Genomic DNA, 9,476 nt, shown 5'->3' on the forward strand with positions numbered 1-9,476 from the left:
ACAAGTTTCCTAAATTCCGACCTCGGGCCCACGTGCCCGAATTCCGAGATTTCTCGAAGGAAATTGTTCTCTACAACTAAGGATCAATAATATATGATTTCTAGTCCATTTCATAACAAATTTCATGCTTAAATCTTAGTTTTATTAAAACCCTAGGTCTAGCTCTAACCCTTTGATTTTATCTAATTTTTAGTGTTTAATCTACCTAATATACATGTATTCAAACTAAAAATAAGTGGAAATAACTTACGTTGAAATGCTAAGTTGAAATCTTCTCTGCAGAGCCCCCAAATCACCCCAAGGTTGAGTGTAAAATGATAAAATGGTGTTTGAGTTCGAATTAAATGAAGCCTACTGTCCAGCGATTTCCGCTTCTGCGGTTAGGGGACCGCATCTGCGGTCCCGCACCTGCGAAAAGGGAGCCGCATCTGCGGAACTGGGCAAAAGGGGCTGGACCGCTTCTGCGGTCTGAGGCCCGCATATGCGGAACCGCTTCTGCGGTTTTTGGGCCGCTTCTGCGGCATGGGCTGTCACGACCCCAAACCCGGTCGTGATGGCGCCCAACAATATTGCTAGGCAAGCCAGACCACAATCGTTCCCAAATTAACCGTAAACCTCAAACCGACAATCTAAAGAGATTATAATAGTTTTAGAATAATAATCCAATATTTATAATAGGATAATACTGAGAAAAATACGAAGTCTGATAAAACGCTCCCAAAGACCTGGGGTCACGAGTCTAGAGCCTCTAAAACAATCTGAATAACAATATCTGAACGAGAATACTCAAGTCTGGAAATGTATATATAAATAAATCTAAAATAGGAAGAGTAGTCAGGTCCTGCGAACGTCAAGCAGCTACCTCAACAACTTTGATAAGCTCTGGGAAACAAAGACTGCTCAGCTAAGCCTCCGGTGTACCTGAATCTGCACACAAGGTGCAGGGAGTAGGGGTGAGTACTACCGACTCAGTGAGTAATAAGCATATAAAATGTCTGAAGATAAGAAATCCACGAAATGCCACAAAGTAAAGCTAAAACTAACAGTCCAACACCTAACTACGAACTAACAGCAAAACAACTTCAATATATCAGTCAAGTATAATGCAAAGATGCAATGCAATGCACATGACCGCTACGGCGCGTAGCCCGATCCATTTAACGTCGACGACGCTCACTGGGGGTATGTACAGACTCCGGAGGGGCTCCTTCAGCCCAAGCGCAATATAACCATACCATTCGCTGCGGCGTGCAGCCCAATCCATACTCAGTCCACAATATGCATATGAGTCACGTAATAGATTCAATTAATTTTCCAATTTCCAATTTATTAAGAAGGATATACTTTAGATATTTAACTTCAGGAAAAGTGACTTATTTTATAACAGTGATTAAACACAGGACTGAGATCAATGATTATACAAAGCATGCTATCACAATGACATTCATCCTCTAAGGATGCTACAGATCGGCACAAGGCCCCAAACACGGCAATAAGCCCAGATATATTCAATACAGGGTGCATATCAGTCACCGATATAGAAATATTCTTGTTCGGGATGGACTAAGTCTCAATCCCCAGTCATAACCAATCCCGCACCTGCCATGGGGTGCAAGTCACATCCTACAATAGCGTCACAATGTGATAAGCCGGGGTTTCAAACCCTCAGGCCATCATATACACCAACTACTCACCTCTAACCNATATATATATATATATATATATATATATATATATATATATATATATATATATATATATATATATATATATATATCTATCTTTATTCATAAGGCTCATTTCGGAATAGTCATGTTTATGGGTAATAACCCGGAATATAAGATTTATGAATTTTGAGCCAACCATACTTGAACTTATGAAAACATTTATAATTCGATTCTAAGAGAGAAAGTTTAGCCAACATACCTTGTTTAAGTTTTCCTTAAGTTACTACAATATTCCAGAAATTCTAGCAATCCCAATCTACTTTGAGACATAACAAAATTGAACACAAATTAGGGAGATATTCATGGTTTTAGCTCATTTTCGCATTTTATCAAACACTAGTTGTGAATCTTGATTTCAAAGCTCTTCTACAAGATTTCCTTCATTCTCCAACCCAATCTTTACTTATTTGTGTTCAACAATCTTTCCACAAACCTAATTTTTACATGCATGTATTCATAATACTATTACACCCAAGAATCATACCTCAATAACCCATCTTATACCCCAAACTCGAAATTAATGTCTAGTGTATAGAACCTTACCTCTTAGATGAAGGTCATGTGATTGATTTCCTTGATTCTTGAAGATTGATGAAAGATTGAATGGTTAGATGTTGGGCTCCCTCCTTCTCTCGCTAAATTTCTCTTACCTCTCTCTAAAATCATCAGAATATCGCCCCAAATGAAGCCCCAAAGCCTATATATCAAAATGGGGTCGGGTTATGAAAATAGGAAAATTAACCCTCCGAACTCGAGTCTGCGGTCGCATAATGGACCGCACAATTGGTATGCGAGTCGCATAATGCACCGCAAAACTGGTGCCCAGAACTGGGCTACACTGTTCCATTTTGAGACCACTTTTGCGGTCGCATATCAATTATGCGGACCGCATAATGGTTTTGCGATCGCAGAATTGCCACGGGCTCGCATTTTGCCAGCCTTTGGTAATTTGATCATAACTTTGTGTAGGAATGTCCAAATGATGAACGGTTTGAAGCGTTAGAAACTAGACTCGAGGACCTTTCATTTGATAGGTTGCTCATCACATCACATTATATATATTTATATATGCTCGTCCAAGGTGGGGACTTGTGCGAACTCATTTGTAATTTTTGCCCATTATGTAATTTTCTAACTTGACTTAGACTTAGGCCTTTCCTTGGACCCCAGATTACTTATGATATGACTTATACACTTATTTACCAAATCCAATTGATGTCCATCATGTTAATAGCACGTAAAATATTATAATTAGCCTACCTGGCACCACGAAATCCTAAATTACTTAGCGAAATTTTCCGGGGCATTATATTCTCCCCCGCTTAGGATCATTCGTCCTCGAATGAGAAGTAGAGTCCGCCCCAAACACTTAACATAATATATCTCTTTTCTAACCTACCTCAGGTCCCTAAATTTTGACTAACTCCCAAATTTTTCAGAAATTTCGGCAGTATCTCCTTTGTAACTAGGCCTATCCACCTGCCAGAGAACCACCAAAACCATTCTAATAACACATCCACAACTCGACAAAGCACCACAATGTATATATCCATAACACTAATCTCATCATTACAAGTGCTACATTATCATAATGATACCTGCACATGGACTGCACATTTTTAAATCATAACATCTACAAGGTACCTTTCAAATCAAAACCAATTGTTATACAATCAAGAGAAAATACTTTATTTTCACAACACTCTCAGCCTTCAATGTGGCCTCTTTTACTTACAGACTTCGCCATAACACATTCACGGAAACAATCTCCACCCCCAAACTTACCTAACAAGGATGACAAATAGATACCCTTCATAGGCCAACTATCCATTAACTTCTCCTTCAATAATTTCCACCGGAATGATGCACAAAGGATTTCTAACTACCTTCTTAGACATAGACATATGAAAACAGATAATACAGGGGAACAACGATGGGGAAACATCATACTCATAGTGCGGCCTAATGTGAAATACACTTATGTCACCTTCATTATCAATTCACATAACATCTTCAGGAGGGAAAATATTGAGATTAACCCGTTCACCCTCCTAAACTCTAAATCTCTACGCGAACACCCACACTAAGACTTTGATGACCTTGAACAATTACTCTAAGATGTGCTATCAGAAACTGACCATAAAATTACCTATCGAATATATGTGATCACACAGTGAAGGTTCCTCTTTGACTTGTTTGAGCCTTCAATACCCAATAGATTTAATACAATGAGGAACAACGAAGTTCAACATTGGACTAGAATTATATAGGAATCCATTAAGGCGCTGAGCAGAGTACTTCCTTAGGTTGTATGCTAATAGACACGAAGGTTACTACCAACAATGCTGACATGGTTAATCATTGTGACGACATCAATTATTAGATAAATGGAGCATAGAGGTAACTACCACGCATTGATAAGGTGGGAACCATGTACGTGATCTTGAGATCTAAAAGAACTGGGTCTTTCTAGACATGAGATGCATGGGAAGCATGATCGGAAGGATGAAGACGCTAGCATCAGTTATTCTTGGTAGGCAACGAGTTATGCAAGGGATAGTTACAATTGTTCCTTTCCATGTATGCCTTGCCCGACAATTGTAAGCTCTAAGGAAAAGTGGTCAAGTATATTACACTGGTTGCCTCCTTGAGTGTAAAGAAAGTCAGTTTAGCTACGAATGGTAAGATTCTTGCAACATGGATGCGGTAGGGATTTCAAAAGAAATACATGAAGTTGAATTACACTCCTAATGTTAACTGACACAAGGAATCTATGCCACAAGCCCATGAGGATGAAAAGAAGTTGAACACTTATGAGATTATCATATTTCAAACATCTTAACCCTTCCTGATAATTGATCCTATATGAGAGAACTTAAGATACGACAACTTATCTTCCAAATCAATATGCTCATGATATATGCAAAACTCTGAAGCCATCTAATCTCAACCTTTCACGAGTGAAACCACATAGCTAGGACATCTTAATATTGGGATGAAATCATGTATTGGTTAGAGGGGTTCTAATGGTTAACATGATGCTCCGGGGAGAAAGACAAATAACACTCCTATCCACCCAGGGAGGTGGAATACCAAGGGTAGCAAAACTCCCCGCACTTGACAATGACATAGCCAATGATTCTAGAAGTCGGGTGTGTAAAGACAACTGAACCCAATGAGACGGTATAAAAAAATCATGGAAGGTTTGCAGATGTTCATGATGAGTTCTCCATGGATTTTGACTTGAGAAATACCCAGATGCTAATGAAAGACAGAAAACATGAGAAGTAGGCGTTGTGCTATGATAACCCCCAAAGGTGTATTGGGTCTTAACGAGAGTCCACTAAGGGTCCTTATGAGAAAGGAGGTGTTATAATGGCACATAAAAGGACACGTTCTCTCATGGTTATCGAACAAGTGTGGGGAAACTAGCCCAATGAATTCACTAACTAAGGAACACAATTAACTCATGTTGTGGAGGTATAAAGAGAAGATCAACATTTGTTATGAGCTGGACATGCTTCTGCTATATTAACTCCAAAACTGTAATACAAGACCACGTCACGGGCAACCATAATACTAGGAACAAAGTGAGCTACTTACCGCGGGATGTCCCAAGCGAACACGATAGTTATACTAAGATGGCGACACCAAGATCTTCCTATGACGGAGATGTGAGGATCTCAATTTTTAGAGAGGCTTTGTGCACACGGGGATCATTTCTATTGACATGCACCCATATGATAGGTGCTGATGTATGCTCTTATGTTACTAGACAGTGAGAAGGTTTCATGATGATACTCACAAGAGAGTAGAGTGACTGTTCAAACCATATAAGCCATATACACCAGTGAGTAAAAGAGTGACTCAAGAAGGATCGCAACGCTGGGATGCTTTACATGGAACTTGATACCACATAGGTAAACTTTATGACGGTGCATGTATAGGCACAAACGAGTAGATGTTGTCCATTTAAATAAAAAGATTCTGTAAGAATTTCATCGGGTATAGTCCCTTGTTGATAATTTAGGAAAGCAAGAGTTATAACACAATTCAAAGACATAATTATAGAACTTAATTCCATAAAAGGATGTAAATAAGATAATTTGCGAGAGAGTGGATTCACGAATAATGTGTCTCGTTCAAAGAGTAGGTACATGCTATGTTTTGTGATTCAAAATCTTGCTAAGACCGTGTTTATGAGAACTATTCAATATGGATGTACATGTACAACAAGTAAAATTTTGTGTTGTTCATAATGATGTACTAAGGAGTGACTTACTTGGTGACTTTAGGTTGATAGGGCAATAGCTTAATCGATACCCCTCGACTCCACATCCCTAACGTACGTTGGTACCATACTGATATACTACATGATCTAGTGGTGCAGTGACATTAATAAGGACAAGGGCACTCCCCTTAGCAACGGGTTCTACCAATCCCTCCATGGCTCGATACATTCTCCTAACAAACTCTTGGGAAATCTCCCCCGGATTCAATGGTGGGGTCATTCCCTCCTTACTGCTTCAAACTCGTGGATTATGGTATCAATATTACTCATCTTGGGAATAAGACATAACAAGGAAATTAGCTCCCTATCTTGAGCTCTACTGCACGATCTGGAGTATCAAAGAAGGGTGAAATTCCTAAATGTCCGAATAGCCTCCAACTTATAGATGTGTTCGACAACACACCGATAAGAAGGACTCTACTAGAAATGGCTCCGAGACATCCTCGGACACTTTAAAACCATAGGCTCTGATACCAAGTTTGTCACGCCCCAAAAACCGTGGAGCGCGACCGGCGCTCAACCGAGTAAACCCGACTGAGCAAGCCTGTTAGATTTCATACTACCCAAATTCGTCTTTGAATAAAGAGGAAATGTACACCATTAATCAAATTCTATAAATATATCATTAACGACTTCCATTTCATTTCCATTAGCAACTTCGTTCATAACTTTCAAGATATTACAAGTTTAATACATCTTTTCCAAATATCAATATTTCTATTTTAATTCCAATACCCGATACCACCCACAACCTGTCTACGGAGCCTCTAAATACAACTGAAGAGAAATATGAAAATGCCGGCAATAAGGCTCAGGCTATACCTCAATATACAAGTACATGATGAACAGATGATACGGACCCCGAAATGAAGTGGGGCTCACCAAGTCGGCTGAAAAGAGGATGCGCCACTAGCTGCGACCAACACTGTCTGCTATGGAACCACCTACATCCATTTAAAGATGTAGCGCCCCCGGCAAAAGGGACGTTAGTACTGTCGAATAGTACTAGTATGAATACCTAAAAGTCCTCTTTCAAAATAGAATGCCAATATAAGAAAAGACAACCATGTAAACAACAAGTAACAATCAATGATATCCAAAGGCCAAGTTAAACATAACAATTTTTCAATATACGAAAGTTCATATGGTGAAAATGAAACTCGGGATATGAAGACAATATTATTGGATCGAAGATAGTTAATACCGATTCACCACAATTCACAATGCCACTGTTCACAATACCATTGTTCACAATATGCACATCACAACCAACTCCCAATTTCAATCACAATTTATGTGCCTTTATATACATATACATATTCCACCGTGAATCTTTAAGGAGTCCGATCACGACCCGACCGGCTAGGTCATCTCCCATGGAGACATTTAATACTATTACATCATCATCCACAATACCACCGCTTTCTTGCGCGGAGTCCGATCACGACCCGATCGTCTAGGTTGCCTCATTTGAGACATGTATATAAATCACAATTTCATTCTCACTTTCGGTTTCAATATCAGCACATTACTACCATGTGTGCGGCATGGCATCCGATCTCAGCCCGATCGGCTAGGCCATCTTACCAAGACATTTTCCCTTTTCCATCAATCATCTCATTTCAAGTTTATATCACACATATCAATTCATCGGCACTTGGGGCCACAATCATTACATCATACTTGGCACTTGGCCGCATTTCTTAATTCGAATTCTTTGCACATATTTCACATCAATATCAGTTTCAACAACAAGCCATTCAATTCAAGATGTCAAGTACACATGAGAGGAAACATGAATCATGGGCATATAGAGTATTTCAGAAATCATACACCTCAAGTTCATTAGCAATGGAACTTTAAACACAAAGGATTCTCCCCAAAGGAGGGGACACACCAAACCATAATAGAAACACACATCAAAGTCATAAACAGGCAATTACACCAATTATTCTTGAATTATTCCTTTCGAATCACGACAATATACAATTTCAATATCGGAGTATGTAACAACTCGGATCACATTGGAGGTACTTATAAGGCAAATCATTATCTCGAACAGCCACTTATGGGCATAAATTGAATACAAAGCCTTTAGGCCACTTTATTTTTGAAGTAATTTACGAAATGTAAAGTCAAGGCTCATTTCATAATTCGTTCACATTTTCTCATGTCATAGGCATTACCATGCACAATTATAACTCAAGTTCTCGGCACGTTGGCCACACTCATTTTCCCCAAATTCATTTCAAACATCTTTATACATTACCAATAACTAGACACAATCAATCAAATACATTTGGTACACATAAGAGCAATTAGGAGTATCAACAATATCGAGTTTTCTCACACAATTTGGCATACTAGACTTTATTTAAAATACGACTCAAAGCCGTAACATTTTAATACGCAACTCATACTTAGAATATATATATATATATATATATATATCTTTATTCATAAGGCTCATTTCAGAATTGTCATGTTTATGGGTAATAACCCGGAATATAAGATTTATGAACTTTGAGCCAACCATACTTGCACTTATGAAAACATTTATGGAATTCGATTCTAAGAGAGAAAGTTTAGCCAACATACCTTGTTTAAGCTTTCCTTAAGTTACTACAACGTTCCGAAAATTCTAGCAATCCCAATCTACTTTGAGACATAACAAAATTGAACATATTAGGGAGATATTCATGGTTTCAGCTCATTTGCGCATTTTATCAAACACTAGTTGTGCATCTTGATTTCAAAGCTCTTCTACAAGATTTCCTTCATTCCCCGACCCAATTTTTACTTATTTGTGTTCAACAATCTTCCCACAAACCTAATTTGTACATGCATGTATTCATAATACTATTACACCCAAGAATCATACCTCAATAACCCATCTTATACCCCAAACTCAAAATTAATGTCTAGTGTATAGAACCTTACCTCTTAGATGAAGGTCTTGTGATTAGTTTCCTTGATTCTTGAAGATTGATGAAAGATTGAATGGTTAGAATGTTGGGCTCCCTCCTTCTCTCTCTAAAATTCTCTTACCTCTCTCTAAAATCATCAGAATATCGCCCCAAATGAAGCCCTAAAGCCTATATATCAAAATGGGGCCGGGTTATGAAAATAGGAAAATTAACCCTCTGAACTCGGGTCTGCGGTCGCATAATGGACCGCATAATTGGTATGCGGGTCGCATAATACACCGCAAAACTGGTGCCTAGAACTGAGCTACACTAGTCAATTTTGCGACCATTTTTGCGGTCGCAGATCAATTATGCGGACCGCATAATGGTTTTGCGATCACAGAATTTCCACGAGATCGCGTTTTGCCAGCCTTTGGTAATTTGATCATAACTTTGTGTAGGAATGTCCAAATCACGAACGGTTTGAAGCGTTAGAAACTAGACTCGAAGACCTTTCATTGATAGGTTGCTCATCACATATATATATTATAT

The sequence above is a fragment of the Nicotiana attenuata genome, chromosome 3, assembly GCF_001879085.1.
Source record: "Nicotiana attenuata strain UT chromosome 3, NIATTr2, whole genome shotgun sequence".
Taxonomy (NCBI): domain Eukaryota; kingdom Viridiplantae; phylum Streptophyta; class Magnoliopsida; order Solanales; family Solanaceae; genus Nicotiana; species Nicotiana attenuata.